The sequence below is a fragment of the Chiloscyllium plagiosum genome, unplaced genomic scaffold, assembly GCF_037043375.1.
Source record: "Chiloscyllium plagiosum isolate Xiang-an unplaced genomic scaffold, Cpla_swu_hap1 HiC_scaffold_37, whole genome shotgun sequence".
Lineage (NCBI taxonomy): Eukaryota > Metazoa > Chordata > Chondrichthyes > Orectolobiformes > Hemiscylliidae > Chiloscyllium > Chiloscyllium plagiosum.
Genome location: NW_028270175.1, coordinates 51,826,671 through 51,854,195, shown reverse-complemented (window position 1 = coordinate 51,854,195; position 27,525 = coordinate 51,826,671).

Sequence of the window (27,525 nt, the reverse complement as noted above, 5' to 3'; positions counted from 1 at the left end):
ATGAAGAGTCACTGGACTCGATACATTGCCTCTGCTTTCTCTCCACAGATGCAGCCAGAATTGCCGAGTTCCTCGAACAGATTTTGTTTAATTTTTTTATTTTACAGATAGTACACACCTTTTGTATTTCTTTTAAATATGTTATTGTTGTATTTGCCAAATGTAGAGAAGTCACTCACAGAGTGAAACCGATTCCATTGTCTTTCTGCAGTTTCTCATTCCGATTTTCAACATTTTGTCTGATGCGTATTTGATTAAATTGAAACTTCAGAATCAAGTCCAGTGATAACTGTGAGAATTGTTATGAACTGGACAATCTCCGTTCAAAACATACCAAGAAGATACCCTCGACCCTAACCTTTATTGATTTAAAGCATACAAAAGGTACAGCATTCAAGTTGTGTTTGTTTTCTTCAACTTATCATGCTTTACGAAAATACACTTTCTACTTTCAAGAAAAACTTGACAAACAGCAAAGAATGTAAAATTGGCATTACATTCACTCCATTAAATGGCTGACCAAACGTATATTTTGTACAACTATAAATCCTCAACTGTTAAAATGTAGCAGCATCACCAAAAACAATGAGTTCCGAAGAAGTGTGACTGGACACGCGACGTTAACTCTGGTTACTGTCTAGACGTGCTGCCAACCCTGCTGTGTTTTCCGGTATTTGTTGTTTTTGTTCCCAAAACCCCAGAGTCTTATTTTCAACCTGTTATCTTCAGTCATGGACAGACGAAAAGTCAAAATAAGAAAAACTCTATAGTAGCAGAGAGAGTACGTATGATTCTTTTCAGCAAAAGAGACACGTCTGTTTCTATCACCTTCAATCTCTCTCCAAATCCCACCCCAACTTACACTGACAGAAAAATAAAACCTGTGTCCCGGTGAGCCTGAGTTCACCCACAAATGTTGCTTTTATTCAATTCAGCAAACACAACAATTCAAGGAGCTCAATGCTGGTTAAACACTGCTTCTGAAGCAGACATTGCAACAACATTCTGGCAAAATAATTTTCGTAAGAGAACCAGTATATACCGATTAGATTAGATTCTCAAAAGCATTGTAACAGGACCTTCGGTCCAACAAGTCCACACCGACCGTACAAATATTTCAGAACATCATCGTCAGGATCCGCACTAAGCCTTACATCAATCATATTTGCCAAATATATTCTGTCCTTACCCATCCCAGAAAGGGGCTATGCTATGGCTTTGACAGGTGCATTTTCTTTTTTCTGAAAGAAATGGAAGTTGAGACAGAAGTGGCGAATGTTCTACCTGAAACCTACAAAAACAAAACATGTATGTGCCCGTGTTTTTATTTTGATACAAGAGAAGAAACCATATGTGTGAGGTATACTACAAAATCACAGTTTTAGTTTCAGCCTTCTGTCGCTGTTGTGGTTGTTAAGGCTACAAGTCTCTCTCTCTCTCTCTCTCTCTCTCCCTCTCTCCCTCTCTTTCTCTCTCTCTCTCTCTCTCTGTTTTTCTGTTTATGCCAGGTAAAAGTTGAGTTCCTCTTCCTGCTACTACAATTGCAAGTGAGACAATCAATGCAACGGAATTAGATTTTTTTCCACGTGTGATGCTTATGAGGCATTTCTATGTTTGGATAGCTAATGGTAATTGTTTTGTAGGGATTTAAACTAGGCCAGCGAGGTGAACTTCATAGAATATGATTTAATATGATTCAGTCAGCGATCATTGGCTGGCAGATGCAATTAAAGTGTGGGAGGTTATTCCCTCTCTGAGATCTGGCTCTGAGGAAGCCGAACTTATGTCAAGTGTTACACACTTGTCCTGAAGAGTGTCTGGGTAGTGGGATGCCGGCCTCTATGGAGTACTTTCAGAGCACAGAAAAGTAAAAAAGAAAACAGTGTGACTGAAATATTGACCCGCAACAATAGTCATTGAGTTGGAGTAAACATTTCAGGCATCCAACCCAATATTTGGAAAACTGAACACATTAGATCGAAAAGTTTAAAAGTTGGCCAAGCATTCCTTTAAAATAGGTTCTAGTTTCTGACACAATGTTGCTAGTACCAAAGTCATCCTGAATTTGGATGAAGGTCTGTCACTTTAAATCTTACCTTTCCAATATCTGCTCTCAATGACTTTCGGAGATACATTGTCAAGACATTAAAACTTTTTAGGACGAATACAAGTTTGTCCATTCCACATGGGAAACAAAATAGCAGCTTTTCCAACAGAATGAGGGGGTGTGGGAGTTGGGGAGATCTGAATGAATTTGATGTGATCGTTGCCAAAGTGAATCAACGCAGTAATATGTCCATGAATATTTTCGCTTTGTCCTCTGGAGTTCATTACTGGTTAGAAACGAAATTCTCTCCCTGATTTTTTTTGCAAACTGATGACATTGCAAATGGATAGGGGTCATCGAAACGTCTGTTCGACACCTTGCTCAATTTGCTGTTCCTTATGCAAATGACTTAACGCTGAGTAAGAGACGTTTCTTCCCGCAGTGCCTTACTAGGCCAGTCACGCTGAGTGTTGTTGCATTGCTCATCTCGACAGGCGGATCCAAACCACCGCAGATAACGCCAGCTCTACTGCTCTAGCAAACAGCCTCACTCAGAAACAGACTTGCAGGCAACGGTTCCCCTCGTTTCAGCTCCACGAGGCCGAGACCGAAGGTAATGGCCTCGATTTCTCCAGATCATCTGACAGACTCTGACGAAACAACAGTAAACGGCTAAACTCACATTATGAATGGGCATTATTAATCACAGTCCGCATTAAAGCCAGAGGATTACAAATTGAAACTCTTCAGAGCGGCTTCTCGCATTATATAAAGCAAAATGTCCAGTTTAGTCTGAAAACCTGACTTTTTGATTTCCCGTGGCCCATACTTACCTGGTTCGCTAACACTGCAAACCCTGCCATTCTAGCTAAACTGTCCTTGTATATGCCTGGGTGAAAAACCAACTCACCGCCCAGCGACCCCAATGATCTCAGTCCTTGTCCAGTTGTGATGGCTGCAGTATGGACTGATTCCTCCTCTGCAAGAAATCAGAATCAGAACCTCGTCCACTCCACTCTTTCTCCCTCTCCTGCCATCTCTTTGGCCATACCGTTGCCTGATATACCTTCCTGTTTCAACACTAAAGGGCACGTGGCACTGTATTACATCCTAAGGTGAATCCCTTTGAGATCACACTGGTGAGCTTGCTTCCCAACACGCTGTTGTCTGCCCTTAGGTCCTCACCCCTGTTTTGCACACATATTCTTGGTGCCAACGTGCCCAACGTCCATTGAATATTCTGCCTCCGCTCACCCCTCATTCTGTCAGAATATCATGTAACATTCTGGGTGAGATCCTTCACCTAACATCGAAAAAACCGCACATCCTCTTGCACTGTGGGAGGTAACCCTTTCTCCTCCCCTTATAATTGGTTCACGACTGCATTTCCCACACATTTTCCCATTTCCCCATACAGCGGAGCCTACCGCCTTCTTCCCGAAGGCCCACTCGCCATCCATAACAATAAAATTGGTTTGTCTGTTTCTCTGCGTTATGTCCTTAGTGGGGTCGTGTTCCTGCCGAGTTCTGTTACTCTTTCAAGAGGACATCAATCTCCCTTGCTACCCGTGAATTCCACTCCTTCTGTCTGTCTCCTTAGCCTGATCCTCATCACCCAGTTGTATTACCCACGATTCACTCAGCCTCGCTGATCACCTACTGTATTCCCAGCACCAGCTCCCGTTAGCACACCTTTGCTCTGAAGAGCTGGGACTGCAGACTCCACCTGTCTCAATTGTCGGTCCGAGGGCATGGAATTGTTTCTGCTTTTAATTCCATAGATACAGGAAGAGACTTGTCAAGAATACGCATTTGTTCTTCCTAAATCAAGCTCCACATTTCATTTCTACCCATCCCCTGCAACTTCCTTCCCCATCCTATGCATCCTAAATTTTGCCATTCCCATTTTAATTGCATTTCCCTGAGCTATAACTCTTGCCTTTCACTACATAATCACCCTTTTCTAATGCTAAAATAAACAGAACCGAATTGCAATTATTATTGCCAAAGTGCTCATCTATCTCCACAACTAATATCTGGGTAATTACCCAACACCAAATCCAGTTTAGCCAGATCTCTTGTTGGCTTGTCCAGATACTGGGTCAGGAATCCCTCATGCATGCATTGGACGAAAACTGAACGATCTAAAGTACTCGAATTACAGAGTTTCCAGTCGATATTTGGAAATTTAAAGTCCCCAATATCAAGTAACCTGTTACTTTTGCTGCTATCCAGAATCACCTTTGCAATCCTTTCCAGTACGTCACTGGAACTTTTCGGTGGCCCATAGAATAACTCCCAACCTCCCCTTTTCTGTTTCAATTCTCAGCCCACAAACCTCAGTCGTCGAGTGTTCAACAAATGTCTGTTTTGCTACCGTATATACTGTGCTTGACAAATAATGCCACACTTGCCTCTCTTTCACCACCTCCCTATTCTGACCCTGGAAACTGCAACATTCTTTCCTGACCCTGCTCTATCCACATCTCCGAAATTGTCATAACATCAAAATCCGAGATCCGACCTCATGTTGTACGTTCACATGCCATAATCTAGTCGTTCCTTTTCCTCCCTATGTCGTTGGTGCCTATGTAGAACAAGACTTGAGATTGCTCCCCCTCCCGAGTAAGAATTCCAAAACCACGATCGGAGACGTCCTGAAATTTGGCACCTTGGAGGCAACATATCCACATTGAGTCTCTCTCTTTTGCATAGAACCTTCTGTCTGTCTCCCAGCTATGGTGTCGTTTATGAACGATGCTTTTCTTTTCCCACCTTCCGTACAGAGCAAAGTGGTCAGACTCTGTGCCAGAGATCTGAAACGCATGGGTTACCTCTGGTAAGTCATGCCCCAACTGTATTGGAAACCATTCTTAAGAGCTGCAATTGCTGGTTTCTCTTCCACAAAAGTTCAGTGACAGTCAAATGCAACAAAGCGACACCTCAGGGTAGAATTGGCAACACTGGACAAGGCTCCTTCTTTTGTCAAAGGCCTCTCAAAATCTGTGTAAGGCATCGAGTCATGCAGCATAGAAACAGAACCTGAGCCGAAGCAGGTCATTCCAAACATAATCCCAACCTAAACTATTCCCACCTGACCAATCCTATTCAGAGCCCATTAAAACTTTACTTATGCATGTATCGATGCACATGTCTTCTCAATGTTGTACCTGTACCCGTATCTAAGACTTGCTTTGGAAGTTAATTTTCACCCATGAATCACTTGCTGTTTAAAAAAGAATATCGTTCATGTTTTTTGTAAATTTGCTCCACTCACGTTAAAAAAACACCCTCAGCATTCAAATCCCCCACCATTAGGAAAGGATACCTGCCAGTTTTCTTATCTGTGCCCTTCATGATTGAAAGAATTTATCAAGGTCACCCCATAACTCCTAGGCTCCAGTGGAAAAGATCCATTCCTCTCTTTTTTACTCAAACATTTCATTTCCAGCAAGCTTTGGAAACCTCTCAAACTTAATCATATACTCACTAATGGACGATGACCAAGACGTCACACATTTCTCCAGGACTAAATATTCACCGGTACCGTTGTTTCTCTGTCCAACAACACTGCCCAAAGTCCTATGTGTGTTTTTATAAGCCTTGCCCTCGGTTGTTTTACCAAAATGCTACGGAATGTGTTTATGCAAATCAATCTCCGGTCGTTCAGCCTCTCAAGCTCCGCCATTCATGATGTTTCACGCCGACAATTAAGCACTTTTACACACACTCTCTCTATTATCTTCTATATCTATGTGTTGTTTGTACACAATAATGTGTAAATTTTCAAATCTAATCGCTTTCTTTGGCATTAAAATTCACAGATTCACAATTCCCCTGGTTGAACACAAAGCAAAAGAAACACAATAAGTTTCCTGCCGTATCAGTTGTTGGTAAAGCTTGTGCTGCTCTTTGCTTTGTCCAAGACTTAACATAGCTCATTGCTACTTTCCAGAGTTTCCCCTCCATCCTTTATCTGAGCTGAAAAGTTGCAGTTAGCTTGTCCCTTTGTGTTGGATATCAGCTACTTACAGGCAATGTGCATCACTTTGCGCTATTCAGGTGTTATATTTTGAGATCCTCAGACAAAACAACAACTTTGTTGCAGTTCCATTTTCGGTGTCAAACTTTGCTTCGATCCACGGTATGGTTAACCTGGCAGCAACAGAAAAAAATGACTTCGCAAGTGAGGCATCAACCGTTGAGAGAGAAAGAGATTTAGCATCTCCATTCTTCTTCAGAACGTTTCCTCTGTTTGCAAATTGAAAATATTTCAATTTCATCGGTCTCACTTGCTGCATGTCAATAAATGTGTAAGGAGTATTTTGCAAATCAGATTCACAGATGGCTGTCCCGAATCAGAGATTCCTTCCTTATGAGTTTAGAGTTGGGAAATGGATGGAGAAATGTCTATCACTTAGTTATGAGGTTAGAGTTGGGATATGGCTGGGAAATGTTGGAATAGACTTGGAAGAGTTGTAACAAAGTGTGCCGAGGATTACTCCTTCACAGTAGATTAATGTTTGCTCTCTATCTGATCGAATCCTTTTACGTATGTGAAATAAAGATGGGTGCATGGTGTTTCCTCCAATGTGCCAACTCTCCAAACCCAATTCAGTGCAAGTCACTGACAGTAGGAACAGTCAGTTCTATGAATCAGTCATCTCCCTGTCTTCAGATCCGCGAGCGACCTCCTCGATGGGATCGTTGACTGTAATTGTTTGGCATAGGGTACGCCCTTTGCAGGGAAATACACACCATATCCAAACGGGAATTCTGTTTCTCTCTCTATTTCTTCGAGAATTTATTGTCTTAATTTCGAGGCAGTGACGAAATGTGGTGCAAAGTTCAAACCGGACAAACGTAGATCAATCTGTCGGTGTCAGGGATGGTTGTCTTGGACACAAGGCAGCGCTTCTATTGGGCACCTCACCTGTTTTGCTATGCTCGCTATTCTGTGATTGGACAGTGAACCCTTTGTTCAGGGCTATTTCCTTTTATATAAAAACAGGAGTTCATGTAGTTTCGGTAGTCAGAAAACAGTGATGGCTCTCTTTGTACTCCTCCTTCTTTTCTGCTTATCTCCAGGTAAGATGCGGACTTCTTTGTAAAAAATAGCTTTTTTAATACGTTGACAGAGAAGGGGAGCACTGTGTAGGGGTCTAGGAAATGCCGTGACAAGATTAGATTACTTACAATGTGGAAACAGGCACTTCGACTCAACAAGTCCAAAACGACTTGCCGAAGTGCAACCCACTCGCTCACATTTACCCCTTCACTACGGGCAATTTAGCATAGCCAATTCACCGAACGTGCGCATTTTTGGACTGTTAGAGGAAACTCGAGCACCTTTAGAAAACCCACGCAGACACAGGGAAAATTTGCAAACTCCACAGACACAGTCGCCTGAGACGGGAATTGAACCCGGGTCTTTGGCGCTGTGACCACTGTGCCAACGTACCGCCAAACAGCAGTTGTCGTTTCCCACTGCTCTGATGCTGATGGAAATTTACTGCTCTTTTGCTGCTCAAAGTGTAGCCTGAAATGTTCCCTACTCAGTGTCAGCGATGGGAAAATTGCATTAATTTAACGGTTCTCTAGGATGCTTAGATGTTTGTATTCATATAATGCGAGATTCTGGTACAGCTCATAACCCAGCAAAGCTTCCTCGTTTGCCTGGTCAGAGAGAAATCAATTCAGCTTTAATTGCAACTCACCAATTTAAGCAGGTCTATCGACAGGCTTGCCCTGATCCTGAGGAAGTGAGTGATCAGAGGCCGAGTCAGAATTGGACAGGGTCTGGTGTCCACTCCACAACCGAGCCCTGCATTCCACACGAGGGGATATACTGTAGATTGTGAAAGTCGTCAACGCAAGGGGGCACAGTGTTTAGTACTGTTAAAGCACAGCAACAGGGAACAGTTTCAATTTCGCCATCGGCGATTGTTTGCATGGTCTCTCCCCAGTGTCAGTGTAGGTTTCATTAGGTGCTCCGGTTTCGTCTGACAGTCCAAGGATGTGCAGATTATGTGTGTTGGCCGAAAATGCAGGGTGACAGGGAAAGTGCGGGATGCCCTGCGGCAGATGTGATGGACTGAATGGGTTCCCTTTACACTGTAGGGAATTAATAACAACCAAATCTGCTTTATCAAGTCAGCCGGTCTCGTATCACCCACATAGACAGAAAGCAGAAATCTATGTCATTGATTTGAAAACTTGTCAAAACTATCGAAAATGCAGTCACAAGTGACAAACACTCTTGTATTACTTTTGAAGTAAGGGGTTTTGAGAACTGTGCCTGACAACTACCCTGATTCCACGTCTGGGAGAGATAATATATCCACTTATGGCATGGTTTTACCAACAGCATTTCAGGAAAGCGAAGTCTCAATATGGCCTGAACAGTCTGTATGGAAGCATTTTCCAGGCTAGAATCTGTTCAGCCCTAGGCAGCCACAGCTCCTGTGGCTAGTTGTGTCCATATGCAGGAGAGACAAGAAACACATCAGTTCAAATGGCACAAAGCATCCTGACCGTTCCAGTCTGAGCTTCCCAAATTGAAAATCACCGGAAGACATTGTGATCATCAAGATGTTGACTAAGGGGAATGATATTACTCCTCTCCTCAATCCTGGATTGTGGTATCCTTCTGGATCCTCCATCTCAATTTTCTACAGTTAGCAAGAAAAACCGTGTTTCTTCCACGTCTGAGCCTTTCTTTGCAGTCAGCTCGGAAGTGAGGGTGGGAAAGAGAGAGAGAGATAAAGGCGAAAACTACTTCTGAAATCTTTATGAAAGATCTTGCTGCCCAGTGTTGCCCTTCCCAATCCTAATTCTCTTTCCATTAGCCCCGATTGGTTTAATCTGTTTAACCAGTCTCGGCCAACGCTCATTGTTGCAAGTCTTGATGGAAGCATTATTGGAAATGGCTGTAAAATGACTCATTCCTCTGTTCAGGAGGAAATGTGTTCTGAAGACGGTACACAGGACCCGAAACGTTGACCGTACATTCTCTGACTCCACTGTTGCTTTCAGAGTTGCTGAGTTTCTCGAGCAAGTTCACTGTATCTTCCCCACGTGTCTTGAAATTGCACGCACTTCCGAAGGTACACAGCGGGAGAACCATTTTTTGTGCTCCTTCGTCTGGATCTCTTTAAAAAAACTGTCCCTCGCCTCCACTCCGCACTCAAATAAAATATGAGAATTGGTGCATTCAATGCCTGCAAGGAAGCATTTCCTATTTAATCAGGACCTCTCCCATGTCTCTGAATTTTAATTTGGTCAATAATGCCCTGTCACCTGTGTGAGGACATCTCCCTTCAGCTCCTTTCGCAATGGAGGGAAGGTGTAGGCATGGAAACACTGCAGCAAGAAGTCTGCAACTCCCTCCCTCATGAGTCCAATTTGGTGGTGAGTTCCAGTAAGAATGACACGGAAGGTGCTGGGAAAAACATAACGGGAGGAAATGAGCTTGTTTAAGGATACATATAATTTCCTTGAAGGCATTTCAGAGAATGTACACCGGGATGATCCCTTAGTATGGAGGGATATATTAATGAGCAAACGCTAAACAGGTCGAGACGTGAGGTGTTGGGAAGACAATCCAGGGTGAACTTACAGAGTTTATGGTAGAGCCTGGGGAATGCTGTCGAACAGAGAGACCAAGGGTGCAGGTACGTATTTACTTGAAATGTTGTCACAGGTAGATAGGGTGATGAAAATGTCTTTTTTGTGCACGTCCCTACATCGGTCAGAGCATTGGATGCAGGAGATGCGATGTCATATTAGAGCTTTATGAGAATTTGGTGAGGCCACTTTTCGTAAACTGTGCACCATTCTTCTCACTCTGCTGCAGGAAAGATAATATTTAATTTGAAAAGGAGCAAGGAAAGATTTACAAGGCTGTTACCGAGACTGGCAGGTATGAGTTATAACGTGAGGTTGGGATTTTTTTTTCCCTGGAGTTTAAGATGACGACTGGCTACCATACATAAATGTTGTAAATCATAAGGCGCAGAGATGAGGCGAATCGCCGTTGTCATCTCTATCAATGGGATGGTCTAAAACCAGAGAGCGTAATGTTAAGCTGAGAGGCAAAATACTTAAATGAGAAGAGAGAGGGAAGGTTTTCATACAAAGGACGGTGCGTGTATGCAGCGAACCAGTCGTGGAAGTGGTGGACACTGGTACAATTCGAATATTCAAATGCATCTGCATGTAATCAGCTGGACACTTTTCCCTCTTCTCCACATCTTGTTTCTGACAGTGCATGGATTTTGTCAAAGAGCACATGAAGCTGATCACTAAAGCCATGAAAATTCCGGGCACATACGATCTGTGTGGGGTGAGTATTACAGAGTGGTCATTCACCACACTATTCGACTCTGATGGCCAGCAATTGCACTCCTCCTATTTCACCACTTAGTGTACATCAGAGAGAGAGAGAAGGTGATCTCGCAATTCAATTAAGAGAATGCAAAGAGACAGTGGGCCAAATTACGCCTTCTGCTCTCTGCTCCTTCAATTTTAGATAACTGAACGTTCCAAGGAACTTTCTCTCCCTCAACCTCTGTGGCAGTCACTGAGTGTGCACGTTAAGTTCAGTCATTCCATTGCAGTTTCCAGCTGAGGCAGAGCCTGAGAGTTTGGGCCCCTGTCCCTTATGGTAAAGATTACCCCCAACCACAACACACAAACACACAAATACACACACACTCTGTCACGTACACACGCTTTCACGTCCTCTCCTTAAACTCACATTCTCTCACACGCACTCACATACACACACTCGCAGACACACACAATTCACGCTTACACACTCATACACAACTCATTTGTGCACGCACTCTGAATCCAAACAACATGCAGTTTCATACTTACACTCTCAATCACACACACACTCACACGAACATGGACATTCACGCTTGCCACATAAACACAGAGACGCACCAGCACACACACACTCACACTAACACAGACACATACACACAGACGCACACAAACATGAAAGAAGGGTGTGTCGATGTTATGGAATTGACTTGCACTCACAGTAGGCGCTTGCACAGTAGACGCTACATAAATTTTCAGATTAAAATATGAGAGAATTTGTCTCGTTAAAAGTAAGATGAGGCCTAAGTGCAGACATGTGCTGCTAGGCAACAAATGATACTGTTGAAAGGTGAGAGAGGTTCCAGGGTTTGAATGGTCTTCTCCTGTTCCTGTGTTTTACTCGTGGAGATGAAGAGTTAGTGTTACACCAAGTGGGAGAGGAATCATTAAAGATCAATCGGTAGCCTTCCTTATTGAATTGGATATGAAATTGAGTGAGGCTTCTATCAGGGAGCAAGCTGTATAAAGAGGGAGCCGTGCTTTTTAAAGTAGTTGAAGATGCTGTCAAGAGGAATGAGAAAGCTCATTTTAGAATGACACGTGAAGGTTCAGTTCCAGCGCTTGAGAGTTAAATGTTCGCCAGGAAATCCCGAAACAGAAAAGTAAGAAGAGCCTTGAGGGGATATGAGATGCCGTTGGCAGATTCGATGAATGAAAAGTGTAAGGTTTTCTATTGGTATATCGGTTTAAAGAATGGCGAGAATAAGATTAGGATCAATCAAGGATAGTAGTAGGAAGTTGTGGGTGGAGTCAAAGGAGATAGGCGAAACACTAAATGAATATGTCTCCTCGGTATTCATGAAGGAACAAATGTTGTCATGGAGAAAAGTGAGATACAGGCTAATAGCCAAGAAGGGATTGAGATTCTCAAGGAGGAGGTGTTTGCAATTTTACATACTGTGAAAGCAAGTACGTCCACTGGACCAAATGGGATTGTTCCGAAAATACCCTGAGAAGCCAGGAATGAGATTGCAGCGCCTTTGACTTTGATCTTTATGTCGTCATTTTCTGTAGGATTCGTGCTAGAAGATTGGAGGATTGCAATCGAACCCTTCCCTTGTTCGAGAAGGGTCATAGAGACAACCGTGGCAATTAAAGAGCAGTGAGCCTTATTTCGTTTTTGGGTAAAGTGTTGGAAAGGATTGTAAGAGATATTATTTACAATCATCGAGAAATGAATAAATTTATAAGGGGTAGGCAATTCGGTTTTGTGAAGGGTAGGTCGTGCCTCACCAACCTTATTCGGTTCTGTGAGCAAGTGAACGACAAGGTGGATGATTGTAAAGTGATTGATGTGGTGGACATGGATTTCAGAAAGGCGTTTGACAAATTCGCTACGGTGGCTATTGCATTGAATGCGGAGGCGAGGCGTTGAGAGTAACTGGGCGATTTGAATCAGAAATTGGCTAGCTGAAAGAGACACAGAATGTGGTTGATGGGAAATGTTCATCCTGGAGTTCAGCTACTAGTAGTGCACAGTAATGATCTGCTTTGCAGCAACAGCTGCTTTTCATTTTTTTCATGAATGACCTCAATGAGGGCATGGTATCATGAGTTAGTAAAGTTTTGGAAGACCCTGTGGTCGTTAGAGTTGTGGATAGTGCTGAAGGATGAGGTAATAGAATTGCAGATGACTGGGCTAATGGTAGGATAATTGGTAGTGTCGATGAGTAGAGAGATCACAGTTTCCATGAACGTTTATCCATGGATATAGCCACCCAGGTTAAGAGGGTTGTTCAGAAGGCATGCGGTGTGGTAGTTGTTCAGACAAGAGGGATTACGTTTCACAACCATGAGGTGTTGCTGCAGGTGTACAGAACTCTGGTGCGGCTGCAAATTGCAGTATCTCAAACAGTTCTGGTTAGAAGATGGATGTGGAAGTTACGGAAAGGATTCAGAGGACATTTACCAGGATGCTGCCTGGTATAGAGGGAAGGTCTTGCAAGGAAAGTCTGAGGGATTTGAGGCTGTTTTCGTCAGATAGAAGAAGATTGGGATGCAACTTATTGGGACGTATAAGATAATCAGAGGGTTAGATCGGGTGGACGGTGAGAGCATTGGTATGTGAATGGAATGAGTTGCCAGAGGAAGTGCTGGAGGCTGGTACAATTGCATTATTTTAGAGTCATTTGGTTTGTACATGAATAGGAAGCGCTTGGGGGCATATTGGCTGGTTGCTGCCAGGTGGGACTAGATTGGGTTGGAATATCTGTTCAGCATGGACGGGTTGGACCAATGGGTCTGTTTCCATGCTGTATTTCCTATGACTCAATGATTGTTCAAATGAGGGGATGAAGCTTTAAAATGAAGGTTGATCGATATAGCACAGATGTCAGACATAGTGTCTTCACTCAGAGATTAGCAAGGGCATGGAACGGGCTGCCTGCAACAGTAGGGGTCTCGCCAAGTTTAAGTGAATTTAAAATGTCACTGCAAACCATCGATGAAAATGGAATAGTGTAGCTTAGAAGGGCTTCGGATTGGGTTCACAGGTCGACACAACATCGAAGCCGAAGATCCTGTGTTGCGATGTAACGTTCTATGTTCGAAGTTTGACATACAGATATAATACCCATAAGAAGCAGAAGTAGATTATCTGGTCCCTCGAGCCTGCTGCAACGTTCAATAAAATCGCTGCTAATCTTTTCACGGGCAGAGTTCAAGTTACCCGCTCAGTCACAATAACCCTTAAAATCTTCAGTGTTCCAATATCGAACTATTTTTGGCTTAAAATCAGGCAACATGACGGATTCAACTGCTTCGTTTGGCAGGAACATTTACAGATTCAATTTGACCTCCGAGTGGAAATAACCTCCCTGCTTCTATCTTACCTATTCCCTTCCTAACTTTGCTTGTGACTATGAGACACCCCACCCATCTATCTAAATTCCAAAGAGTATCCTCTCAGTTAGTAAGTGTGTCCTCAGAAGCCAGAAACAATGCAGTGGACCTCCTCTGCTTCCCGTCCAGTGCCATTACATTATTGTCAATTAAGAAGAGGGAAACTGTACACAATTCGATCAGGTGTGGCCACATCTGCACCTGATAAAGCTGCAGCATCACCTTGGTGTTTTGGATTAAGGAAACCTCTCCATTTCCTTTTTTATTTACCTGCTGTACCTGCAAATCAATATTATGTGAACCATGCACAACGACACCCAGGTCCCTCTACATCGCAATGTGCTGCAATTTTTCACAATTTAAAGAATAGTCTATGTTACTGTTATTCCTTTCAAAATGGATGACTTTGTGTTTACTGGCATTGTAATGCACCTGCTGCAATCTTGCACACATAGTTAACCTGTCAGGATCCCTCTGCATTCTTAACTGTACCACTCATCGTAGTGTTATCTGCGAAAATTGACACACTGCACTTGATTGTCAATTCTAAATCATCGATTGTCAGAGGGAAATTGAGAAACAAACTTGTACGGATAACTCAGTTATCTGCAAGAATAATAGGGTGGTTATGGTAGGGGATTTTAATTTTCCAAACATAGTCTCGGACTGACATCGTGTTAGGGGTTTAAATGGAGAGAAATTTGTTGGGTGTGTAAAGAAAATTTTCTGATTCAGTATGTGGATGTACCTACGAGAGAAGGTGCAAAACATGACCTACTCTTGGGAAATAAGGCAGGGCAGGTGCGTGATGTGTCAGTGGGGGACCACTTTGGAGCCAGCGACCATAATTCTATTAGATTTAAAATAATGATGGAAAAAGATAGACCAGATCTTAAAGTTGAAGTTCTAAATTGGAGAATTGACATTTTTGACGGTATTAGAGAAAGTATATTCCTGTTATGGTGAAAGAAAAGGTTGGTAGGTATGGGGGATGCTTGATGACTAAAGAAATTGAGAGTTTTATTAAGAAAAAGAAGGAAGCGTATGTCAGATATGGACAGGTTAGATTGAGTAAATCCTGAGACGAGTATAAAGGAAGCAGGAGTATACTTAAAAGGGAAATCAGGAGAACAAAAAGGGGACATGAGATAGCCTTGGCAAATAGAATTAAGGAGAATCGAAAGAGGTTTTACAAACATATTATGGACGAAATGGTAACAAGGAAGAGAATAGGGCCCCTCAATGATCAGCAAGGCGGCCTTTGTGTGGAGCTGCATAAAGTGGGTGAGACACTAAATGAGTATACTGTGGAGAATAAAAGGGAAGATATACCTTTTAGGGAAACCCACAGTTGGTCAAGCTATGGAAGATATAGACTGTAGGGAAATAAATGGTGACATCTTGCAAAATGTCCATATTACAGAGGAGGAAGAGCTAGATATCTTGAAATGGGTAAATCCCCAGGAGCTTATCAAGTGTCGCCAAGAACTCTTTGGGAAGCTAGAGAATTGATTTTGACCAGTGGAGTGCCACAAGGATTGGTGCTGGGTCCTCTCCTTTTTGACATTTCCATAAATGATTTGGATGTGAGAATAAGTGGTACAGTTAATAAGTTTGCAGATGACACCAGAATTGGAGGTGTAGTGGACAGCGAAGAGGGTTACCTCAGATTACAACAGGATCTTGACCAGACGAACCAATGGGCCATCTGAGAAGTGGCAGATGGAGTTTAATTCAGATAAATGCGAGTTGCTGCATTTTGGGAAAATCAATCTTATAAGGACTTATACACTTAATGGTAAGGTCATAGAAGTGCTGATGTAAAAAGAGACCTTGGAGTGCAGGTTCATATCTCCTTGAAAGTGGAGTCAGAGGTAGATAGGATAGTGAATAAGGCGTTTGGTATGCTTTCCTTTATTGGTCAGAGTATTAAGTCAAGTCGTTGGGAGGTCAAGTTACGGCTGTACAGGATATTGGTTCGGCCACTGCTGGAATATTACATGGAAAGATGTTGTGAAACTTGAAAGGGTTCAGAAAAGATTTACAAGGATGTTGCCAGGTTTAGAGGATTTGAGCTCGAGGGAGAGGCGGAACAGGCTGAGGCTGTTTTCCCTGGAGCGTCGGAGGCTGAGAGGTGACCTTATATAGGTTTACAAAATTATGAGGGGCATGTATATGGTAAATAGGCAAAGTCTTTTCCCTGGAGACGTGGAGTCCAGAACTAGAGGGTTTAGGGTGAGAGGGGAAAGATATAAAAGAGACCTATGGGGAAACTTTTTCACACAGAGAGTGGTACGTGAATGGAATGAGCTGCCAGAGGAAGTTTTGGAGGGTAGTACAATTGCAACATTTAAGAAGCATTTGGATGGAAATATAAATAAGAAGTGTTTGGCGGATTATGGGTCGGGTGCTGGCAGGTCGTACTGGATTGGATTGGGATACCTGTTCAGCATGGACAGGTTGGACCGAAGGCTCTGTTTCGATGGTATACATCTCTATGAGCCTATGACTCTATAATTGGGACCAATTTCGATTCCAGCACTGTTCCCTGAGGCACACTGGTAGTCATTGATTGCCAATCCCAAAACACACATCTCTTTTAATTCATTCGCCAATCATCTATACAGCTCTCAAAATGTGTCATGTGAATATGCTCAAAGATATTTCAATTACGAACTAAAGAAAAAGAAAAAGGTGAAATGTGTTACAACTGAAGCACGGGGCCAATTTCATCTCGTTCTAAACCTGACATTACTCGAAATGTAGAACGAAGCAGTTCTTGACAATTGGGCTAAATTATTTCTATACCTTCAAACAAAAATCAAAATGAGCTCAAATAGTTGTAACACATCTGGATAGACAGATTTGAATCAGCAAGGAATTGGTCATGCATCATGCAGACATAGAAAATGATGTTCCATTGAAGCAACGTCCTTATCGGCTTAATAGTCTAAAACAGATACATCTTCAAAAGTGATTGTCACCATGTTCAATGAATATCTAAATGTTGAGAACAGCGACTGCAGTCCAATGCTGCTCCTATCCTGGAAAATCAGCGTCATACTTGCTCTGCGTGGTTAACGAGAGAGTTGTACTTCCATTAATGTCACCTTTGTGGATTTGCTCACAGGAATTGCAATTCTGTCCATGGCTGCTCTGTAGTCGTACAGGTGGATGTATTAGTCAAAAATAGTGAATTTCCTCCTGAGCTTCGTCATAGAAAATCCATCCAGTGTGAAGGAAGATTGCACAAATTCACTGCCAGTCGTTGTGTCGAATATGGAATATTTATGGGCTGCAACCTGACAGGAAACTTTAGCCATTTCCAATCCACACAGCATCTGTCTTTAAGGCAAAGTGAATTGCTTCCATTTTGTAAACATTGTTGGCATGGAAAAGATGGGCGAAAGAATCTGTTCCGATACTGGAAACCTCTGGGACTCTGTGAACAATTCTCCATTCATTGAGCTTGACCTTTCAGCAATAGGAGCCAAGAATAGAGACCTCCTTCACCCTCTTTCAATTATTGTGCCTTCCTGCCAAGTTGCCCAGCTCCCCAGACCCCAGAAAAGCACCATTCCATCTGTGATGACTGATATTCACTCAGTCCATATGCAGACTGATAAATTGTCTGCACAGAACGCGGATTCCTCCTCCTTTTATGTCACTGCATTCACCCCAACATTAGCTCGTGGATAAAACTGTACATCATCTCAACCTTGTCACCGTGGTTCTGGCGTATTCACCCAAAGGGTAAGACACTGGTTAAGAGTTCACGCAAATTGGTAACCAATGGTGAAAATATTCCCGATGTCGTCGATACCACATGTGCAGATGAGTGGAACATGATGCTTCAAACTCACAGCTGACTTGACCTTTCGATATCTTTGCGTCTTTTAAAGTGCTTATTTCTACGACGTCATGCCACATCCCAGCCCCGCCTTACCTTTACAGTGTCTTCAACACCATTAAGTTTTACAGATGGTTTATGTCTCTCAAATCCGTTCTGCATTTTCTTGAAATGTCTGCATTTTGACCATTCCTCCTTATTTCAGAAAGCTTCCTTTAGTGAGGGGCATGGCTGAATCGAACAACATTCTACAAATTAAAAAAATACATTTTCACGGCATGGTATCACAACGACATTGAAGCAAAATAAAAAGTGATAACATATTTGCTCCGAACTCTCATTGAGAATCAGCACCAATAGTTCTGTCTTTCTGCCTGTTGTAAATTTTTATTTATGTTCATTTGTCTGCCTTTACAGTTTGTCAGTAATCATTCACACATCACACTCACTACCGTTGGTTATCAAGCGAGATTATTGCATCGCCCTTACCGTCCACACTAATCCATTCATCCGGGTGTCCTCTGTTCAGTTCTTGGCAGCATGTCGTTGGAAATGTATTGGACAGAGTGCAGTGGAGTGTTCCCACATCGCTTCGAAAGCGAGTTATGAAAACGAGAGGGCTAAACTTGGAGGGGAGAGCGGAAGACTAGAAAGGTTTAGATAGAGGATTTCAAGAGTATGAATTCTCAGCACAGAATAGCCATGAAAACGTTGTCTACCTTTCTCTTAAAAGGGCAATGAGTGAGATGGCTCAGGTTTCTAATTATTTTCAATGGATATTGTTGAGAGAATAGACTTTCTCATCCAGCCAGGAGTTACGTTGTGGAATGTTGTGTCTGGACATGTGGAAGGCACGTTCATTTCTGTACATTCAGGCGGATGCTTCGAATGGGAAATGAAAAGTAATAATCCTGAGTCATCCTAACATCACTGCCTTTAGAATGCAACTGTTGTGCTTGCTGTCTGATACCAAACCGTCTGTTTTGAGCGCCAAGTCTCTGACATTATACACACCTTGTTGGTGTGAATGTACCCCTTGACTAGTGGCTGTTTACCTTCTCCCTTGAACAAAACAGTAGGGGCTTTAGAACTTCAGGGCTTCTGTATTTTTGGATCATGTATTTCGACGTTTCTTGCTTTACCCCTGTCCAGCAGAAACTAACATGATTACCGATCGTGATTGGCTTTTGCTGCTTCTCCTTCCCTCGAGAGCCAATTGGCAATCCAACAGGATAAAAAGCGGCATCTCTTTCTATGGGAAACCTGGCGGTAGTCCTGCCTCATCATCTTACTATGGCACTCCCCTTCCTGCCCGTGAAATCCTACACCATTGTTTTACTGATCCCCCTCTCCAACCTCTGCATAAATTGCATCATACGCCGACACTTCTCGCATCTACAAATGGAGCCCCTCACCAGTGATGCATTTCCCTCCACTCTGTTATCTGCTTTCCGCAAAGACCGTTTCCTCCACGAGCACCTTGTTAGGTAAATGCTTCCTAACAAACCACCCTCCCCTCCTGGCACCTTCCCCTACCACCACAGGAATTGTAAAACCTGCGCACACTCCTGTCCCTCACCTCTGTCCAAGGCCCCTAGAAACCTTCCATACCCATCAACGTTTCACCAGAACTTACACACTTGTCATTTACTGTATCCCTTGCTCCCAATGCGGTCTCCTCTAACATTGGGGAGACTGGAGCCTTCTGGCAGAGCCCTGCAGCGATCTTCGCCGGGTCACCCACACCAATCAACTCCACCGCCCCCTGACAAACATTTCAACGCTCCCTCCTTCTCTGCCGAAGACTTGCAGGCCCTGGGCCACCTCTATTGCCACTCCCTCACCACCCGACGCCTGGAGGAACAACGCCATTCTTCAGCCTCTGGAACCTTCAACCCCAGGGCATTGATGTGGACTTCACCATTTTCCTCATTTCCCCTCTCCCGTCTTACCCCAGTTCCAATCTTACAGCTCAGCACCGTCGAAATGTCATATCCCTTCTGTTAATCTTCCTTCCCAACTATCTGTTACACTGTCTTCTCTGACCTATCACCTTCATCCTCACTTGCATTCATCTATTGCACTCTCAGCTGCATCCCGATGCCCCTCCCCCCACTCCCGCATTTATCTCTCCACGCCCGAGGCTCCCAGACTCATTCCTAATGAATGGCTCCTGCACAAACCGTCAATTGTCCTGCTCATCGATTGCTGCATGGCCTGCTTTGCTTTTTCAGCACCAAGCACTCTTGACACACTTCTCCTCCCCGTCCTTGTTACCCAAAATTCCCTCAGGCTCACGGATGTCCCGCCAAAATCCCAGCCGCCGCTCCCGTTCCAAATGCCCACAAGTCCGGAAGAGTGCACTGGAGAGATTTAGTGTTTACATGCTGAGTCCGAAGCGCCATTAATACTCCTGGATTTCTGTTCCGAAATTATTCGACTGGAAGGAGCAACCCATAGCTTTGAGGCCACCTGTCAGTCCCCCACTGTGGATCAAACTTTTTATACATCAAATAAAATCTAACCATATTGACTACTTTAGAGCACCTTCTTTTCTTGACCAAACAAACGATGACCCATAAGATAAAGACCTCCCAAACTCAAATTGCTAATGGTTGGATAAATACTCAACAGCCTTGCTCCTGCAACCTAAAACTTCCACTTTCCTCATGATACTGTCGAACCTAGATTTCCCTCAGGATGTCTGTTCCTTAAAGTTCCTCAACATTCCTTTAATGGAAAGAATAGCCTAACTCTGCTCCTATGTAACAGACTTAACCATGCTTTTAAATTTTCAATGTTTTCTGTGCTCCATGATGTAACTCCAGCAGAGGTTCCATGTCGCTTCCTGGGTCTAATTTATTTTCCGTCTTGTCTGACAATTTTAATTGAACAGGGAACACGCAGGTACTTTCGCCAGTGCAGTTACAATGCAGACAACAATGTGTGGTATTGCATGTAGTTCTCAGCTTGCAAGAACGGTTACAATCGCTGAATGGGACATTAAAATAATTTCCTCAGTGAGCAGAAAACGTCACAACGGCAAGGTTGTGACAGAACATGCATTCATCAGCAGTTAATAGAGCCGTAAATTCAGGTAATTCATTGTCACGCACTGCACAGTTGTAATCACATTACTGAAATGTAATACTGAAGAAAATATTCCAGGGAAATATATAATCTCTAATTCAATTCATACATTGCAAGTTGACTAACTCGCTGCGTATTATGTACCTATACACATATCTAAATGAAGATAGACCAAATTGCAAATAAAGAGGAGAGAGGCAATTGTTCTCACTTCCGCACCATTTACAATGGAACGTATTGCATTATTAGAAAACATGAAAGCTCTTCTCATCGGATCAGAAATCATTAATGACCTCAGATGGACTGGCAAGGTGTCAAATGGATAAATGGACACACATTTGCTTCGTGATGCAAGAGCGAGCCTTGGTGAAGAACATAACACTGAAATTGAATGTGAAATGAGCAAAAGCAAGAAGTAATTGAATCATCATTGTGGGAAATGTTGCTGGCATCTGGGAGGATACAAATTTTCAGGTTTGGCAATTGGTTCATATGATGTGAAATCCCCCCTCAGTCTAAACTCCAAGCCTCACTAAATGTATTGAAAGTCGATGCCTTGGATAATGTTAAATGAATATAATCGGAATTCTGCAATAAACTTATGAGTACACCTTGTTCGCATAATCTGGTACAATCCATCACTAATAATAACTGAATTGCAATTAATTTAAAATTTATTATCACTTTCCTTCAGCCCTGACAGAGGATGTATTGGGCAGTGGTTAGTAAGTTCAGATTTACACTGCTTTTTCTGTGGCCAGGATATTTTGAATAGAACACAGCACATTCCTTTTCCATGTTATTGAATAAATATAGCTTCAACTGAATAACTAGAATTTGCTTCATAATGTGATCTAGAGCCGTAATCTTCACTACATTTCCAGCCTATTCTTACGGCTGCCAAACCTTTGAAGGTTTCAGGATCACCGGATATTTCTTGGTACCTTGTAAAGAAAAGTTCTGATGCATGGATGAAGTCACAGTTGATGATTTTACCGAGCATTCCCTGCATGTGTGTCACATTTCTAGTTTGCAAGGTTGTTTGCTTTCATTTGATAGCAGGTAAAACTTAATTCAAACGTCATGTGTAATCAAAATATTTTGAAAGTTACCACGTCATTTACAGAATGCATGAGATGAATTTTGTACACTGTATGACAGATACACAGAACGTCAAAAATCACTTCAGACTTGTGTTATTAAGGTGGAAGCGTACTGTTCCTTTAAGACAGTTGAAAAGCTAGCAAGGACTGAGAGAACCACAAAATGTCCGGCAGAAGGTAACACTGTAGCATTTGTTCGAAACGGCGAGAGGAGTTGGGTTGTGATGAGCCAAATACAAATTCAATTTCGGAAGATCAGTTTCAATTATGCCTCAAGACACCAAACTTCAATCACGTTTAAATTGAGTATTCTGATAATATTAAAACAAAAGTAATGATCCGATACTTGGGGTGTAAATAACAGATATATTGAACAGATCGTCAGCGTTGGAAAGATAATTGCCAAAAGACCAACAGTTTTAGGCTGCGAGTAAGGGATCTCTGAGAGGTGTCTGTCTGGAGAAGGATTTTGAACAGAAAAACAAGGAACCCGACCGGGATTGACAATCTGCAGAAGAAAATCGACAGATGAAACGCGGCAAAGCTGACTGGTCTTTCAACGTGATTATTTTTCAGTAAATCGTAATCAGATTGTTTCTATCATCGGACTCGTATTGTAAAGGGCGAGGTAAAAAAATAAGTTTAAGATGAAGGACTTATAAAATAGTTATTAGTTAATACTACCTGTTTGACTTAAAAAACAAAACTTGTTCATTTTAAATAGTGACTTTTAGAATAATTCGATGCCTCTCAAATTTGAACAGATTACAGAACTGGATGAAAATTCCTGTGCTGCTGGTTTAAGTTAGCAGAGGGGTTTACACCGTGTCGTATCAGTTTGGGAGCACTTTGAACATTTTGGTTCTTGGATTCATGGTCTGAAGAGGTTTTGACAGATTCAGTCTGACATTTGGACAGATTTGAATAAATGTGGGTTTTGAAAAAATGCCCACAAGATTTAAACACTGGCAGATTAGTGTCCTATATCTTAAAATGAAACGTAAGTGAAACGATTAGTTTAATTTAGGTGACTTGTGTTTGATTAAATTAAATGGGCGAGAAGTAACTCCTAAAATTGCTGAAGACCATCTTAGATTCAAATATGATTCTCAAATTTCCTGAGAACGTTTAGAAGGAAAGAACAAGACCAACGTTTTAGCATTAGCAACTAAGTTAGATTTGGGTTTAACCAAGGAAATATGAAAAGCAGAAAGTGTAAGGGGATATACAAAAGCTTATGTGTCAGAGAACCAGGAAAGTGCAGTAGAGATACAGAAATTGCAATACACCTGAAGAAAACCGAGTTAGAAGATTAACAAAGGAAGAGAGGAAGATAAAGAAGAAATAGGAAGATAGTGAGTATCGAGAGAGAGAGAAAGAGAACGAGAGAGAGGGAAAAATAGAGGAAAGTGTGCTTGCGTGAGCAAAGAGATTGAAGAAAGGAAAACATAAAGAGAAAGTAGAAAGGCAGAGACAAAAAGAGAGAGATAGAGAGAGAGAGTTTGAACATGAGAATTTGCCACTTAGTCAGCAAATTCAAATTAACAGGGAGGAGTGTAAAATAGAACGTAGTGATTTCTCCACGTATGCCGAATTTCTGCCACATTTTTGATGAGAAAGATGTCGAATTCCTTATTTAATTTATTGAAAAAATTACGAGGGAGATCGAGTGATTCGAGGATATGTAGGTAATCCTAGTTCAGACTAAACTGGTAGGCAGAGCTTGTGAGATATTTGGTAGCTGTCCGATGAGAGGTCAAATGATTATGAAGAGATGAAACAGGCTATTTGAAGTGCTTATGAATTGGTACCAGAAGTGTACAGACAGCGGTTCAGGAATTTAAAGAAGGAACCAAGTCAGACTTATGTTGAGTCCGAAACAATTATACATCGTCATTTTGATGGATCAGTGCATCCCATTAAGTAGAGTGGCTCATAATACCAAACATTATTGTTGTGTAGTTTTCCAGAGACGATGAACCAGGGTAACAATTTCCTTGCCCATTGACTTTGTGTAGCACTGCTCCTATTTTTCAGTGCTCTGTTATTAAATCCGTTCATAATCTTGTGACATTATTCATAAAATTGAGACTGTTGCTCGGGAAGCAGCAGTAGGAACAATTCTGACCCCATGTGCCTGTAAGTTTTAGTGAACACTTCTGGGATATATGTACAACAAAAATACCCACGACCTTGTGCCAGAACACTGCAACCCCCCTCCCACTCCGCCAAGGACACGCTAGTCCTGGGCCTGCTCGACTGCCAACCTCAAGACATCTTCATCTTATAGGACGAAGTAATTAAGTCAACTCCACCGATTACCAATGTAAGTGTTGGAAAGCGTAATGATTTGCACATCTCTCAAACAGAATCATTCAAAACATGGAGAGTTACTGCAGCTGTACAAGGTCTTATTAAGACGACATCTGGAGTACAATGTGTTGTTTGTGTCCCTGGACCTGGAGAAGGGAGGGGCCTCCATAAGATACAGTTTACCCTACCCCATGGGCTGTTGTATCACTTGAAGCCTTGACCCCGTTGCAAAGGGAAGTAAAGAGGTCAGTCACCCTCAGGAGTCAGGTTTGACGTGAAAGCAAGGAAGGAATCCAGTCCATAGAGGCTTTTGCACAGGCACAGGAAAGGAAAATTCAAATTCTGATGTCTGTTAAATGGCTACAGGAGAAGGCGATAACGCCGTTTTCAACTCCAGCACAGTACCAAATCGTGGCATTCACCTGTTCAAACTTTTTACGGTGAAACAGGTGAAGGTTACTCAGCCTTTTCCAAAATTCACTCATTGGGGCTGTTGCTCTCAATGTGGTATCCTCTGCAGTGGCGAAACAGGGGGCCAACTTGCGGAAAGTTTTAGAGAACACTTCTGGGATATAGGTACGACAAAAATACCCACGACCCTGTGACAGAACACGGCAACCTCCCTTCCACTCCGCCAAGGACATGCTAGTCCTGGGCCTGCTCGACTACCAACCTCAAGATATCTTCATCTGGCACCTGAAGGAATAATGCCGCAGTATCCGCCATGGGACCCTCAAACACTCCACTCCAAGAAACCAAGGCTGGTGCCTAACTACCACCTAAAGAATCCCCTTTTGGGGCTAGGTGGTAGAGAAATTAGTTGAAGAAGTAATGACTCTGTCATAATTCGAAATCTGTTCTCATGTCGGAAAGTTGCCACCACTAAAGATGTCCTCCCACCTCCATCGACACATTTTCACCAATGACCCCATTCAATCCGTGAAATGAAACATTTAGTACAAGAACCATACTATTCCTGATGCGCATTCAAAGTATGTATGAGCAAGACTGTTGAATAATAGTATTTGAATTGGTTATATATTTAAAGCTGGGGAGTCAGTGAGTCCTGGCACAAGCTTTGTAAGATAATAAGAAGACAAAAAGTGGAACTCCAGAAAAATAGCATGTGTTTGATTTAATTTTCTTAAAGTGTGGATTCTAGAGATGTGTCTGGAAAACTGCTCAAATAAAGGATGCCATTTTTAAAATGAACTTTAGACAAATCTGTTGTCACATGTATTCAAATGCCACATCCTTCACCATCTCGCTCACACCGCCACCGTCACATTCACTCCCCTGTACATTTCACCAACGGTGCACTCAACTTCCCGCACAATCCCCAACCATCATGGTTACTCCGCTGCACACGACCCCAAAGTTACACACATTCCCTAACACACTCCCCCAACATCACTCTCACTACCCTGCACACACACTGACCAAGATGCACACTCCCGTACAGACTTCCCACTGTTACCCTCCCTGCCTTTCACAATCACCAAGGGTCATGCTCAATCCCTTGCTTACTACTCCACCATCACGCTCACTTGCCCCGCATGCTCCCCCACCATCATGCACATTTTTCCACACAGTCCAACACCATCATGCACCTTCCCATGCACACACCTTCACTCTCCTCTGCAATCCCCCACCCAATCTCCACACTGGCACACTGACCTCTTCACACTTCTCCACTGTTACACTTATTCCCTAGCACACTCCTCCAATGTCACATCCTTCACCCTGCACACTCCCGCCCAGTCATGCTCACTCACCCAAACATTATCCCACCGTCACACTCAAAACCTGCACACTCCCCCACTGCCAATCCCACTCCCTCGCACACTCCCCCACCGTCACATTCAGCCCACACAATTAGCCACCGTCACACTCAATCTCGTGCACACTCCTCCATAGATATTTTCATTTAGCCACATGCTCCCCCACTACCCAGATCAGTCCACGACTGCCACGCTCACTCGCACAAACTGCCGCACTGCCAAACCCACTACCCGACAGACGCCGCCACCATCACACTCAGTCGTCTGCACAATTTCCCAATCTTCATGCTCACACTTCTCCACCATCACGCTCACGCCTACGCACTGTCACCTACCAGCACACTGAACTCGTGCACATTCACTTTCCATCACACTCGGTACCTGCACACGATCCCAAAACCAAACTCACCCCTCCGCCTACTCCACCACCGTCAGACTCAGTCAACCGCACAACTCACCACCATTGAGCTCTCTCTTCTGCATCCTCCCCCACTGTCAAGCTCACGCACGCACACACTCTACAATCAGCACACGAATCTTGTGTACAATCCCTTTCCAATACACTCTCTTCCTGTACACCATTCCACCACCACACTCACTTCCCCCGCAAATATCCCCACCATCAAGCTCACTCAGCCTCACACACACCCACCGTTAATGCTCGCATCCCTGCGCAATCCCGCACTCCTCAACCCCTGGAAACTCTTGGTCACTTCTGCACGATCATGGTCACTCGATAACACAGGCGCCCACTGACCTGCTCCACCACCATCATCCCCACATTCCCGCACCCACCGCCACCATCATGCTCGGTCCACCACTCATGACCCAACCTCTATGCTCACTCCCACACACACTGCTCTATCATCACACTCACTCTCCCACACTCTGCCACTGTCAAATTCAATCATTGCACATTCCCTTGCCTCACGCTCATTCCACCAACAACTCCCCCATATTGACACTGACTCTGCCAAACACTTTGTTACCATCATTCTCACTCCCACGCGCAGTCTCCCACAGTCAGAATTCGTCTCCAACATAATCTTACATCGCCACGCTCACTGCCTCACGCACTCCCCCACTGTCATCCACATGTCCCTGCATACTCCGGAATCATCACACTCACAGCGTGGTACACTCATCCACTCTAATTGCCACTCTCCCACTACTCTCCACCGTCATGCTCACTCCCCTGTAAACTGACCCAGAGTCATCTCCAAGCCCTCGCCCATTCCCCCACTGTCAGCCCAACTCCCCCACATCACTCTCCAACATCAAACTAACTCCCCCAAAATATCCACTGTCACACACAATGATCCAGACACTTCCCGACTAACACATTCTCTCTCCAGCACACTGCCAACCATAGCATTCACAACCCCACACACTGCCCCACAGTTAAGCTCACTCAACTGAACTCTATACCGCCGTCAATTCCACACTCAGCACACGCCCACACACTCCCCTGCAGTCTATCCCACTGTCACGCTCACTCCCCATCACACTCCCTCAGCAATGTGCTCACTCCCCCGTACACTCCTCCAATGCCACGCTCACTGCGCTGCACACTTCCCCAATGTTATCCACATGTCCCAGCACAATGTGGAA